At 40.4% G+C, this 12,716-nt stretch overlaps 1 protein-coding gene across 5 annotated transcripts in view; it reads left to right on the top strand.

Moving 5' to 3' along the window:
• Positions 1 to 2,055: 2,055 nt before the first annotated feature.
• Chd8 (chromodomain helicase DNA binding protein 8) overlaps positions 2,056 to 12,716 on the top strand; it is a 59,204-nt gene continuing 48,543 nt past the window's right edge. For 3 of the 5 annotated variants that reach the window (XM_020170585.2, XM_074068413.1, XM_074068412.1), the window contains exon 1: positions 2,056 to 2,201. The gene's annotated coding sequence lies outside the window, so the exon portion shown is untranslated. The remainder of the gene's footprint in view (positions 2,202 to 12,716) is intronic. The other 2 variants (XM_020170586.2, XM_074068411.1) reach the window with 2 other exon arrangements.

Here is a 12,716-nt window from a genome sequence, read left to right on the forward strand (position 1 = left end):
CTTTTTTTTGGTGGGACTGAGGTTTGAACTCAGGGCTTCATGCTTGCATACCAGTGCTCTACCACTTGAGCCACACCTCTAGTCCATTTGCTCTGGTTATTTTGGAGATGGGGTCTTGAGAACTGTTTGTCCATGCTGGCCTTGAACTGCAGTCCTCTGATCTCAGCCTTCCAAGCAGCTAGGATTGTAGGCATGATGTATATTTTCTTAAATCCTAAATCCCACATCCAGTTCTAGTATTCAAACCCATTTATAACCTTTTGTGCTGGGTATTTTGCCATTTGTAAAATGAAAGAGAAACATCTGTAAATTCATGACCTGTGTTCTGAGTCAAGTGGTCATGGAGAATTATAGAAACATCTCCTGCTTCCATGTGCAGAATGTTAGTTAAGAAGTAATCTGGGTGTTGATTGGTTTTTGAAGCCAATACCACTGGAAATCATACAATTTATAGCAAAAGATCACTGTAGGTAGCAGGAATGATTGGGTCAGGCACTCCTTTTCCCATTTTTATAATGCCTCTGATGGGTTCCTTTGTTGTCAGGTTCTGTTTTCTGTACCAGACAATAATGAGAATTGTAACAGGCTCTCATTGTAGAAACCATAGCTGTATATGCATTTACAGATAAGCACTTTATTCTGGTAAATCCTAATACCTCAAATTTAGTATAATGGCAACAGTAGCTAAGGAAGAGTTTGGCTAACAGATTCTGTCCAATAGACAGGGAAATGTATTTAATTAAGTCTATCACTTCTAATAAAATGCTGACTTACATGACTTTTTATAAAAATTGGTCATGTGTGACCATGCAATTATGTTACTGCTTGGGAAATTCCTTTTATGATCTGGAAGGACTCGGTTCACATGAGAGTTCTCCAATTTTTGAGACAAGAGTTTTGCTTTGTGGCCCAGGCTGGCCTGGAACTCACAGTCCTCCTGCCCAGCATCCTGAATGCTGAGATTTTTTTTTATTTAAACACTTCTTGTAGCAAAGTTTCATAGCGGTAGAGCTTTATATTAGGAAATGCAGGAAAATCTTTCCCACTGAGTGCAATTTCACCTGTCATGGAATTACTCCCTTTCAGTGTAAATGCTGTTATTAGAAAATGACTGGCAGTGTTCCTAAGGCTGCCCCCTAATGGTCCTCCTCTGTACACATAATTTCCCTAAGTCTACGGTTTCCACTCTGTATTCACCAGTAGTTTGGAACTACTGAATTTTAGGCCTTTTTAAAAAAAAAAAAGCTGGTGGAGTGGCTCAAGTGATACAGTGCCTGCCTAGCAAAGCCTAGCAAGCATGAGGTCCTGAGTTCAAGCCCCAGTGCCACCAAAAAAACAAACAAAAAACAGAGTTGGGTTTATATACCCTTCTCTCTCTAAAATAAAAAAAAAACAACACACATGGGATATTTACTCCGTGCTGCTAAAATCAAAAGAAGTAGAATAGATACATAGCCTGTGTTGATATGTGCTGGTTTTCTGAGGGGTGAGGTACTTGTAAAGGGTCCCCTAGGAACTGGTTAGACCCACTGTCATTCGAAAAAGTGGTTTTTGCTTCTTTGATTTGGTAACACCGTATCGCTCCTACAGTTAGGCGACGGTGGTTACCAGTAACCACGTCCAGCATTAGTCCAGAGTTCCTCACCATGACAGAGGAACAGCCTCGCCATATGGAGGAGTGTGAGGCTGGACCTACACCGTGGGACACATCGTCGAAAAGGGCTTCAATTCTTTAAGCACGCCTTTCCGTCCCCGCCCGCTAGGCACCAGCCGGATCCAAGATGGCTTCCCCAAAACAGGTAACTCAGTGCTGTTTTAGTTTAGAGCGCCCCCAATGGCAGGAGCCAAAAAAAAAGATGTCTGAAGACAGTCCACCTGCGAGCTGAGCCTTCAGAGGTGAGCGGCTGCCAGATTTTATTTTCAATCAGGCATATCTGTGGCCACCCAGGTACCCTTCTCAGCTTTTCAGGACCTCCCACCTCTACAGACTTCCTGGATGGTGCTCACCCTACCCCGCTGGAGAGGCCGGGCTTCGGCCCTGCCATTGGCGGGAGGGCGCGAAGGGGGCGGACCCAGAAAGCATGGACTACTAGCAAGCTAGATTGAGGCGAGGGCTGGCCATGCTCCGCCGGAAGGCGCCTTGTTCTCTGAGACGGTGAGTTGAAACGCTGACCGGGAAGGAAGCACCAGGACTTGTTCAGGTAGGCTTCCCGCTCTCGCCTGCTCCTCGGTGCCGCTCCCAGAGTCGCCACCGAAGCGCAGGCCCTTGGATGGTCTCGGTAGCTCCTCCTCCCTTCTCGTACCCCATGCCCGCCCCTCGGTTTGGAGGGATCAGGTGCTGGGTGATGCTCTGGACTGAACCATTCTCCTTTGTGAGAGGCCGGGGACCAGCACGGCGCCCGGCTGCGAGGGCCCCCAGGAGTTTTTAGAGCTTGTCATTGCATTGCTGGGCGTGGCGTAGATGTCTGTGAGGAAGGAAAACTCCCCGGCTCCGGGGCTCCCTCCACACTTCGGACTCAGAAGTGGGAGGTTAGGGTCTTTTCCCTTCTTTTTTGAAAGCCTGGGGTGCGCCTGTGCACGTTGTTACTCACTTTTAGGTGCAATTTCTGTGCGTCTTGTGGAAGAGTGGTTAGAGATACGGGGAGAGAGAAGTCGAGCTTGCATCTGCCTTGACAGGTCTGCAAGCTCCCTGGCTCTCTCTGATTATGTAAACTTCTCTGGCAGAGGATCCCTCCCCTGCCTCGGAGCCGACGCGCCTTCTCTATTTATCTGCCTCTACTGTCGCAGGAGTTTCCCTGCCTTTGCAGCAGTTGTGCAAATGCAGGCGCTCATTTTTTTTAAAGGGGCAGTCCTGAAGTGATGAAGACGGTTGTAGTGGACCAGTCTTTTCAATGACTGAGCCGTTAAGCAGAGATTGAGAGCTCTGTCATTTTCTTTTAAAGACTGCACATAATGGAGCAGCTCAGACACAAGCGAGGGCAGCTGCATCATCGGTGTCTGCAGCACCCTGCCATCACATCAGCACCCACAGATCACCAGTCATCTGCGTGTTCTGAGCTTGTCGGTTCAGTCAGGGCTGGGGCATCCCTAGTAAACGTAGTATCAGCTGAGGTTCCATCTTTTGTGGGACACACTAGATCCTGCACAGTGAACTTGTGATTTGGATAGTATATTCTGTTAATTACAGAATCTCTTCTGCTTAGGAATTTCTTTCACATGGTCATTCAGTAGGTTCCAAAGTTGTGGTCAACTTCATAAGGCCAGGAGTGGTTAAGTTCTAGTCAACTATTTTCTTTTTTTACCCTTTTTTTTTTTTTTTTTTTAGTGGTACTGGGGTTTGAACTCAGGGCCTTATGCTTGCTAGGCAGGTGCTCGACTACTTGAGCTACTCTGCCAGCCCTCTCTTGTCACCTATTTTTGAATTATTCCAACCCTTAAAAGACAACAACAACAACAAAAAAAAGCGGTAAGAAAAGCAACATTTTCTTTTTAAAGAAGACCTTTTGCAAGAGTGGCAGCCAGTGGCAGCGAAGCAAGGTGAAGAATATTGGCCAAAAAGAAGGTAGTCATGTGTGTGACAGAGGCTCAGTGGTAGAGCATGTGCATAGTATGCACAAGGCCCTGGATGCAGGTTTAAAACTGAAATAACAAAGGAGTAATGGGTTAGGATAAGGGATTTCATTGAAAAATGTATAGATAAATACTTGCATAGGTCATACTTTTCTTGTTTCCTCTATTCTGTGCATCTGACCTTTTGATTTTGTCACTTCTCAAATTAAAAAAACCCTTGAAGATGTGGATAGAACATGTATCTGCTGAGTTGGTCTTGAATCACCAGGAAACATATCTTGTATTTCCCAGGATGCACCCCTGAATGATAGGGTGGAGGAATCTTGCATTGTGGTACCCATCTCTGTAGAATTTTGCTTGTAACAGGCAAAAAACTGACATTTTATGTTCACATAAAATTAAGGGCTTAAATTTAAGGATTAAATTTCTGGTAGGTAACAGATGGTGGCAAGAGCATGCCTTAAACCATTAGACAGTCTTTGAAAAGGGACCTTTTTTTAAAAATTGTGGAACTGGGGATTGAACTCAAGGCCTTGAGCCATTCCACCAGCCCGAAAAGGTAGTTTTTTTGTTTTATTTTTTTTTAAAGCTATACTACCACCATTTAAGACTAATTTGTGGGTGCCAGCACTGTGCTTTCTAACTGAAAGAATGAGATTTACTGTTCTCATCCATGGAAGAACTGTAACATGCAAATGAATAGTAAATATTTTAGTGATGTTATTTATCCACAGTCCTGGAAGTTAACCTATCTTCTGAGCTTCCATTGAGCCTCATACCTGGGAGAAAAACAAAAGACAAACATTTCTCCTGAGCCTCCACTTTTACCCCCTAGAAGTCACTGCACTCCTATACTTGCATCTGAGCAAGTCTCTGCATTACTGTGACCACCCTGGTATTTACTGTTTTGTCTTTACCATTTGATTCATTGATAGACTATCATGTTTCCTGTCTCACTCAGTTTATATTTTTATCTCCTCTTTGATGAATTTTTTATCCTTTGATTTTTTTCTTGGTCTTCCTTTCATCTTCCTGTTACGATTTTGTTCACTTTGCTTTTTGTTTTTTTTTTTTTTTTCATTTTTCTTTTATTATTCATATGTGCATACAAGGCTTGGTTCATTTCTCCCCCCTTGCTTTTTGTTTTAATTCACTGAGATTGGACCTTTTTTGCCTCTCTATTTAGCTGAGGCTTAAGGAATGTAGAGATCCCAGTTTTCAAGGTGTGGTTCCTTGGGTGCCTAGCACTCAGATGGCAGTTGTACTTATTTATTTATTGGCAGTACTGGAGTTTGAACTCAGGGCCTATTGCTTGCTAGGCAGGCGCTCTGTCACTTGAACCACTTCGCCAGCTCTGTTTGGTGGTGGGTTTTTTGGAGATAGAGTGTCATATAAACTATTTCCCTGACTAGCTTTGAATCTCAATTTTCCTGATCGCTGCCTCCTGAGTAGCTAGGATAACAGGCTTGAGCCACTTCCCCCTACCCCCAACAGTTGTATTTTTATGTAATGAAGCTGTTTTATGAACAGTTTTCCTATTGCCTAAAAGTTTATTGACCATTTATTGCATTCTAAACTGCCCTGGGTAATCTTTTTCCCCATTAATCTGTTTTGTTGTATGCTCATGTGTGCTTATGAAGTCATAATTTACCTCTTTCTGTTTATTTACTAACTGTTGCATATTACTCTTAAATTTTTCATTGTATTTGTATTGTAAAATAAGTTCATCTCTTTGTAGTTACTGAATGTTTTAAATTTAAGCTACAAAGTATGTTAGTCTGTGAGGTTTGTGCTTAAGCTGTTCTGTAGGTAACATTTGTTTTTTTTTTTTTTTTGGTCTTTTTATTACATATTACTTTCTGACCTTCACTAGGGTTCTTGGGTGGTTTACTGTCACATGAAGCAAAACAATTAATGTTCAAATACCTTACATCTTGCCTTCAGATTTCATTAAGAAACTTTAGAAATGAAACAGTTTCTATCTTATAATTGTATGTTATAAAATAATTGAAAACCCAGGAGACATAGATAGAAATTAGCCTGGCATGAATAATTGTTTTCCTTTGGTCTTCAGCAGGAGTGAATCCAGGAACATATCCTAAGCAGTAAAAAAGCATTGGGAACCTATACATAAAGCTCTAGCCTCTTCTGCTTCAGATTATCAGTGTGTGTGTTTCAAGAGTTTGAAGAGTTCCCAGAATTACTATTTACTGTTATGCATAATTATTAGTGAAAGGCTGACTTTGTTGTTGAAAAAAGTAAATATCCCTCATTTTATTTCTTCTCCATCTCCCCAGAGGAATGTATTGTATATGACTCCATTTTATTTTCAGACTTTATTTCTTTTTATTTATTTATTTTTGGCGATACTGGAGTTTGAACTCTGGGCCTCACACTTGCCAGGCAGGTGCTCTACCATCCCTTTTTTGTGTTGGGTGTTTTTGAGATAGGTTCTTGAGAACTGTTTGCTGGACTGGCTTAGAACCATGATCCTCCTGATCTCTGCCTCCCTGGTAGCTAGGATTATACAGGCTGAGCCACTGGGTTTTAAGAAGATCTAGGCATGGTGGTATATACCATGTAACTGCAGCACTCAGGAGGCTGAGGCAGGAGGATTTCCAGTTCAAGGCCAGCCCTAGCTATATAACAAGACTTTGTCTCAAAAATTAAAAAAAAAAAAAGATAATTGTCATGCTATTGAAATTAAATAATAATTTTCAGAATTGTTCTTTTCTCCTTCTATCTCAGCACCTAAAAGTGTGGTGGTGCTAATCTTTTTGGTAATGCCCCAGTAGTCTAGTAGTTAATAATTACACAATAAGACCTTTTTGTTTTGAGATTCTAACACCCCCACCCCCCCACCCCACATTGAGCTACTATACCCTTAGCTCTGGTAACTGAATTCTTAATTTCATATGCAAGGAAGGGTACTCAACAGTTGTAAAATCTTCAGGACCTCTCAAACTCTCCTGTGGTGACTACAGAAATCTTTGGAATTTCCTGCTTGCGATTTTATTCTACTATATGTTGGATGATGCACTATAGATATCTTTGGGAATATTCTTTTGGGACATGGGTATTCAGTTAGTGAACTAACAATTTCTTTTTTATTGGTGCTGCAAGAAATCAGTGATTTCTGCAGTTTGTTGGCTATTTAGAGTCCAAATCAACAGAATTTTGTGTATGTAATGTTTCATGGGGGTTTTAACAGTACTGGTGCTTGAAGTCAGGGCCTCATCTTGCCAGGCAGGCACTCTGCCACTTGAGGCATGCCCCCCAGCTCTTGTATATGGAATGTGATTTTATCATGTAATTTACCTAAGTAAATTACATGAATGGTAAGATTTTGCTGGCCTTTTTTTTTTTTTTTTTGGCAGTGCAAAAGATGGAACCGAGGGCCTTGTGCAGGCTAGCCAAGAGGTCTGCCTCTAAACTATATCCCCTCTTCCTGTACTTTTGAATAGGGACTACCAAAATTACATGAAAATCAGTGTTTTATTCTTCATTACTTCTCTCTAATGCTTATTCTTTTTTTTTTTTAAGCCCTTTCCTAGAGGATGGGGCACACCAATCAGTTCTTCCTTTATTTGCATATGAATTCTATAAAATGTGTGTGGTACTCTTGCCTGTTTTTCAAATATGTCTCCTGCTGGGGCCTTTATTTTTCCTTTTTTTTTTTTTTTTAACTTGAAGGGTTAAATATATATAGGTTTTGGCCACTTCCTTTCACTGTTCTGAAAGTCACTGGAGTCAAAGGCTAAGGCAGCTGGATCTGGACAGGGAAACTACCAAAGCACAGCCTAGGTAATTGTGGAATTTTAACTTAACAATAGCAGGTTTTGTGAAATAAGTGAAGTACTTTGAAATTAGACATGGGCATATTCCTACAAACATGAAAATGATTAGTTAGATTACCTGGGATGTTGCCTGAGATACCAGTGCTGGTCGAAGGAGGTTATAGAACTGTACTGCTTCCTTAGCCTGGTAGTGCTAGAATCCTTTTGTCCTGCCCAGCAGTCTTGCTGTTCTAATTGTGCAACTTTTATGTATTTCAGTGGCCCACTATTCTGCTTAGCAGATCAGCTCTGCTAAGTCTTTAAGGAGTAATTTTGCTTTGGGAGTATTTTAAAATATTGGATATGGAATAATAAACTCCTTTTTATTTGCCTACTCTGTGCCAAGTATTACATATTATCTTTTAATCTTTAGACTTACTCTGAAATGTATGTGATACTTGCTGCTTTTTACAGGACAGAAAAAGAAATAAGACTTAGGTAACTTAACCAGAAGTAGGACCTGTGGTCTGTCTGACTTCAAAGCCCTATTAGTTATCCAGTCTTCCCCTTATTAAAAAGTTCATTGGCGACCCTGTGGGAGAATGGCCTTTGACCCCAATGCTAGACAGGTAAGCATTCAGTAGGTTGTTCAAGCTGTATAGTTAACAGTTGCAGAACCTTGAACATGTAAAAATTTTTTGTCTTTGTATCTCTATTAATAGGAAAAAGGATAATAGTTTGTTTCTTTTATTTAGCTTAGTTATTTTGAAGGTAAGATTATGTGAAGTAAGCTCTGCAGAGGAACTCTCTTGGTCACACTTGCATATAACTGCTTTTTTAGCCAATGCAAATCAATGTAACTCACTAAATTTTTATCAACCCCATGTCACTGGGGTTAACTATGTTTTTTGATATTTCCCCTTCCCCCCACCCACATACTTTTTTCTTTAGCAAAAATGTTACAATGAAAACAATCTCTTATAGCATGTAGTTAAATTAAGTAAATATTTATGTTTTTCTATTAGACTGAACAAGAGTTTGTAAAATTGCCTTAGTTAAAATAGCCCATGGAGGGATGCTTGTTGAGGGGGCACCAAATAGAGGATCAGGACTGTTACCTGAATTACACATGTTGTTACTTATGTTGTATGCTCCAAAGTGGTACTATTAAAATAGATACATTGGTCAGGAACCTGGAATACTACTTTGACTTTGGCAATTATGTGCCAGTGAAAAGGAATTTCTTCAGATTCTAACCTGAACTTTAAAGGTTGTGATCCTTAAAGGTTAGGCTCTTATTTTCTGTCTTCAGACTTAGGTCAAAGCTCCAGGGTTTTAATGGGGTGGCTGGGGTGGGGGAACAACAACAAAAAAACCTACAATGAAGTTGTTAAAAAAGAAAAAAGAATCCATGCCCTGTTTTTTGAGTCATAAGGGTATATTGTCATCCATTTGCTTTCTGCCCCTGCTATAAGTTGGTCACCACTGAGGCATAATGTCTAAGCTTACAGGGTAACTACAATTTCCTTATTGTTTATAAAGAACAGTCTTGTGTATGTGCTGTGTAGAGCCCCTTTTGTTGTATATAAAGCTATGTCTGCTGTAGGCCCTAAAAAGTGAAGATGTTTATGATTTTATGATGCCTCTTCTGGCTGTTCCTGGTGGGAAAAAGTGTCACTGCCTATAGCTGACACTGCAGCAGGAGTGATGGAGTGAGGGAAACCTCCCACACACCTTTGGCTGGAATTTCAATGCATTCCTGAAGCAAGAGTGCATTGCCCATTACCACCTGAACAATTCATCAACAGTCCTTCCCTTGAGGAACTTGCATTCTAAGTGGGGGAGGGAGGAACATCAAATGATTGATTATATAATCAGTTATTCAATCTCTACTACATGGGAGAAGGACTGGATGTTAGAGACTGTAATAGGGGCATGTAACCTAGACCATAGTATAGTAGAGTGATTAAGATTGTGGCTTCTGAAGCTGCACTGTCTAAATTTGAATCTGGCACCACTTTTCTCTAGTTTTAGGATACTGGGCAAATCACTTCTCTCGGTGTGTCATTGTCTTCATCTGTGAAATAAAGGTAGTTATTTCAGGCTTGCTTAAAAAAAAAATAGGGGTTTGTGTGTAGCTCAGAGGTAGAACATGCAGGCATGAAGCCCTGGGTTCAATTCCCCAGTACCACAAAAATAAGTAAGTAAGCAGAATGGAGAAAGAACCAGTTAGAAGGCAATTGCAGTAGTCCAGGGAAGTGAAGATGGTAAACTGAGCCAGCAGAGTGAAAGTAGATGATGGATTTGAGGGATATTTAGGAGGTGAAGCTAGGGTTTGAAAATGTTGAGTATGGGTGGTAAGGAAGAGGGCTTCTGGTCTCTGCAGCCATGGGTGGATGGGAGGTGTTGGAAGATGACACCTCCTTGGGTTTGTGCATATGGGGAGTGGGACTGGGGGAGAATGGAGAGACTCCTAGGAAGGGCTCTTAAGTAAGCAGCAGGTAGATAAACAGGTCTGGAGTTCAGAGGTGATGTCTTGCCCAGAGACAGAAGTGAGAGACATAAGCATAGGTAATTTGTTGAAGAAAAGGATAGTAATTGAGGTTGTCTATTTGAATTAGATATCCTTGAAAAGACAGCATAGCATATAAAGAAAAAACAGGTAAGGACCAAAGTGAAATTCAGTAACTAAAGTAGCAAGGAAGTGACCAGAGAGTTAGAAAGAAAACCTGAAATGATCCTGAAAGCATGGGAAAAGGTTTGAGGACACGAGTCGTTTTTCTGCAATCTTTATAACTCTTTCTTGGGTCCCTGGGAGTCTTAACTTAGGCCTTTCCCCACTCAAAGTGCATACTGTTGGCATGGAGAATCTATAGCAGGTTTAGGACGACCGAACACGATCAGTAGTTAGTTGATCATGATCTTCAGACTCCAGAATATATTCCAGTTTGCCTTAACTTCAGAGGGAATGAGAGCTAGAATGCACGCTCAAGCTTATACGTATTAGACTGCTGAAATTAAATGGTTTTGGAGGTCATTAATCTGGACACGATCCACTCTAAGGCTGTTTAATATCTTCTAGGTATGTGTAAACATTAGCAAAGGCAATTTTCCCCCATTATCTGTCCAGCAACATTTGATGAGCACCTCCTAAGACATAATAGCTGTGTCAACTACTATGCTAGATGTTTCTTTGATTCCCGTAAATGGCTCTGTAACTTGATACTCTTACCCCTGTTTATAGAGGATGAGCTAGACTCAGAAAGGTTAATTTACTTGGTGGCACAAAAATTTGAACCCAGTTCTCTTGGACTTCACTGTACCTCCATATACAAATACAAGTAAAATACAAGGTGGAAGGTGCTTACCCAAAAAGAGGACTAGAAAAATGCTGCAGTAGCACATATGGACCAGTTACTTCCAACCTGACAGTAGAAAGTAGGCATGTGAAAGGCTTTCACTATAAAACCCAGCAGACATTTTAAAGTTCTTATATTACTGGACAGTTTTTCTGTTTGATATAATTGACCACTCTTTATCCTGGAAATCTCTATTCTTATTAATTCTGTGACATTGTATTGCCCTGCTTCTCTAATCTTCCTTCTCTACCTGCTAAAGTTGGCATACCTTATTCTGATCCTTAAATTCAAATGTTCTCCTGGTTTCCTCCTTAGCTTTTCTTTCTTCACCAAAAATCACAAACAGCTGAGTCTCTAGCAAAGTATTTTATTTAGCCTGCATAGTATTTAAAGTTTTATTTTGTTTAAGTTAACTGTCTACATTTAAAGCCTAGGAGATTTTACATAAAGCTCTCCCATTTCTAGCTTTTGAAAAAATCTGAAGTTCTCTCTCAATCTTGGGTGTGTATTTCCATATGATAATACACAGCTTAATTAGAGGTGAGTAGCAGCTACTTTTTGAAATGGAGATGGGTTCTCCGATTCTTTACAGACACCAGCATTCTCTACTGCTTCCCAGTGGTATTCGGGCAGATTTTCTTACGCTTATTCTGTTCTTCACATTCTCTGGATAATCTCCACAATTACACCTTCCACTTAGGTGCTGACGGCCCTGTAAACCTACCGCCACACCACACCTTTATCTTATATGGCCAACTTCCCACTGAATATCACATGCTGTAAACAACTGATTGGATATGGCTGAACTGATTAGCCCTTGAATATTTCTAGGTTTTGTTTTTCTTCTCATCATTATATTTTGAACCATATTGCTATAATTCAGGCCTTCAACATCTTGTTAGTATTCTTGGTTGCCAACAACAGAGATCATCTTATACTAACTTTAACATAAAGGGGATTTATTGGAAGGATATTGTGTGGCTCACAAAATTAACGGGAATGTTAGAGAAGCTGGTTTAGAAAATGGTTTGAAACCAAGAATGCCACATTCTGAGATCAGAGATCTGTAGAGGATGCTACAATTGAACCCTGATTTTTGCTGTTGCCAAATGCTGTCTAAGTAGTTGAGCTTGGGTCTTTGTATTACCCCTGCAAAGGCAAAGTTGTCCAGCAGCAGGAGTGTCCACTTCAACTAGCCTATGTCATGTGGTATAGTAAGCCTGCCTTATTCAGAGATTTTTTTTTGCATGTGCAGTCAAAAGATAGTAAGTTTTTTTAAAAAATCAAAAGAAATTTCAAAGACAAAAATGTTAAATTCCTGTGTGTGCATTATGCAGTTCAGTTGATATGGAGAAGCTCCCAGTTGATCCTACATTATTGTCAGTAGTTTTTAAACCGTTGTGTGATCCTCTGTTTCCCTGCCCTTAATTTTGTGAAAATACGTCTCTCCATCAGCAAACCATGCCAAAAGCAAGGTAGAAGGTACGGTATCCCTATCAAGCCAAAAAAGGGCATGCAATGTGCTTAATTTAAATGATAAAGTGAAAATTCTATGTTTGTTGTGAGACAGCATGTCTTTAGTGGAAGCTGTTTGGTGTTACGGGAAAAATTAATCAAGCATCTGCAGTATTTGAGATGAAGAACATGAAATAAGATCTAGTTTTTAGATCTTAGTAATCTAAAAACTTAGTTTTTAGTGAGCAATACTGTATACAACAGTAATTTTTGTGACAGTAATGTTGTATATGCTATGTGTTTTCAAGTTATGGATGCTCCAACCTGCTGTAACATATAGCATAGTGCTTGAGTAATTTTAGAGTACTGAACTCTGCATCTTGAGGATTCAGGACCATATACCCACAGGCACTAGTCTGTTGTACTTTCTCTCTGCCAGCAAGAGAAGGAGGGGCTCTTCCCCCAGCTCTATAAATGCAGACAAGATCCAGCTTCCCACTGCAGGTTCTTTTACCTTTAGCTATTCCCACAATATAGGAAGAGTCTTTTGGTTGCT

Source organism: Castor canadensis, chromosome 3, assembly GCF_047511655.1.
Source record: "Castor canadensis chromosome 3, mCasCan1.hap1v2, whole genome shotgun sequence".
NCBI classification, from domain to species: Eukaryota; Metazoa; Chordata; class Mammalia; order Rodentia; family Castoridae; genus Castor; species Castor canadensis.